This window comes from Elaeis guineensis, chromosome 11 (assembly GCF_000442705.2).
Source record: "Elaeis guineensis isolate ETL-2024a chromosome 11, EG11, whole genome shotgun sequence".
Classification (NCBI taxonomy): Eukaryota; Viridiplantae; Streptophyta; class Magnoliopsida; order Arecales; family Arecaceae; genus Elaeis; species Elaeis guineensis.
Genome location: NC_026003.2, coordinates 1269474 through 1271787, shown reverse-complemented (window position 1 = coordinate 1271787; position 2314 = coordinate 1269474).

Below are 2314 nucleotides of genomic sequence, written 5' to 3'. Positions count from 1 at the left end.
TATATAAGCCCATAAGAAGTAAACACTTCTTTGATGCTGGTAGAAAAATTTAAAAATACTCAAAAAAAACTATTTAAGTTCTAAACTTAACTTTTTATTGAGTTTTCTTAATACTTGATTCCTCAATATCTCACAAACTTTCTGATCTGTGCATCAATTTTTTTTTTAAATGCTTGGTTTAACTCGATTCTTAAGTGTAATCAGATGCTTAAATACTAAATACTAACTTACTTAAAAATTTTAAAAAAAATTTATTCTCCCCCCAACTTAATCAACATTGTCCTCAATAGAGTAGAAAATATGAACAGTGCATGTAAAGAGAAAGAAAAGGAGAGATATCACCTGATCCATAAGTCTTTTCAAAACTGATTTTCTCCCCAACTTAGCCAAGATTATTTTCAGATCCCTACAAAAGACACAAAGCAAGACTCGATTATCCTAAACAAAATGCAAAAGAAAGCAAAGACAAAAGCAAAAATTAAAAACTTGAAAACTGGATTGCCTCCCAAGAAGCGCTAAGTTTACCGTCTTCAGCCAGACCATGCTGATTCTCTCACCTATCCCGTGTCAAATATTGGATTGATAAATTCTAATGATTTTGGATTGTCAATCTCAAGAAGATGGTCTATAATAAATTATAATATTTTATTGCCAATCTTCAAAAAATATTTTACGTCTCCATTCTTAATTATAGTAAGATAAGTCACAAACCCATTCACAAACCTTTGTTTATCGAGAATTTCTCTTATTTGTTCTTCTAAAATACTCATGAATTAAATTTTTAGACTAGAAGTTGAGTTTGATGCACGGGATGCTGGAAGGGTGTCAGTTAATTTTAAACATGTGTACTCAGATGTGACCAACGGTAATTTCAGTTCTGGAGGAGATGATTTTAAAGTGGAAGAACTAGCTTCTGGGGTTGAAGGGAATGGAACTTTTAGTGAATATATCTTGGATAACTCATCCTCTCTCTTCTCAGTATCAGTTTTGGGCTCAGGTTCTTCTATTGGGTTAGCTTCAGTACTAATCTCTTCTTCTAAATTCATATTTTGGCTAGTATCGATACTAGCCTCACTCACTTGATCTTGGTATGGATCCTTAAAAATTCTATCACTTTTAAGCTTAGAAATTGCATTGTCACTTTCAAATTGGGGATTCTTAGGTGGCCCATTAGATTGATGACTAGGTCTAGGTGATTGGTGGATGGGTGGGTCATTTTTAAAATTTGATATTGGTTCATTTGGCAATTGACCTAATTCTCTCCTCATGGTAGATTCAGTTAATTGATCTATTTGTGCTTCTAGTCTAGTGAGGGATTGCTGTTGGGTCATGATCATTTGTTAAAGTTGGCTAAATCTATCGTCGGCTAGATTGATCTATTGAGGAAGTGGGTATAATGGCTGATTATAATAGGATGGCTGGATAGGCTGACTAGGCTGACCACTATTATAGGCATAATTTTGGTATTGGAGCCCATTCTGAAAGTTCTACACAGAAAAAATTTGGATCTTAGCCGGAGTCTGTTGAGGTCTCCAAGAAAACTTAAGGTGGTTCCTCCAATCTTGGTTATATGTATTTAAGAATGGGTCATTGACAGGATTGGAGTAAACTTGAGCAGTTTGAACTTATTCTTGGATGAAAGATAGAAACTGTACAGTCATTGGACATTCGCTCACATGATGGGTCGAGCTAGCACAGATAGAACAAATCTCCTGATAATTAGGTGATGGTATGTATTGTGCAGGAGATTATTGACCTAATGCTAGGAACTGATCAAATTTCTGGGCAAGAAGGTCGATTTTATCTAATCTTTGGGCTAGTAGGTTCAGATCGGCCTTAGGACTAGAGTCTGTTTGCTTGATCTCAAAAATTCCTGCCCACTTTTAGTGAGGGATTGATCTTTCGTAGGAGGATAATGAAACATGATTGACTGAATTTTCACTCAAAGTTTCAAATAAAGTATAGGCTTCATCCTCACTTTTACTCATGAATGCACCCCCACAAGATGCATCTACCATCTGTCTGTATTGGTCACCTAAACCCTCATAAAAAGCTTGAACAATTTGCCACTTAGATAGACCATGGTGTGGGTATTTTCTAAGAAGTTTCTTAAGTCTCTCCATAATTCATGAATTTGTTCTCCTGGAAGCTGAGCAAATCTAGTGATGGCTCACCTCATGGTGTTGGTTCGACCTATAGGATAGAATTTCTTAAGAAACTCGTGCTGCATTTCAGCCCAAGTTTGGATTGGTCTCCCTATTGTGCTAAGCCAGTATTTGGCTTTGTCTTTAAGTGAGAAGGAGAATAAGGTCAA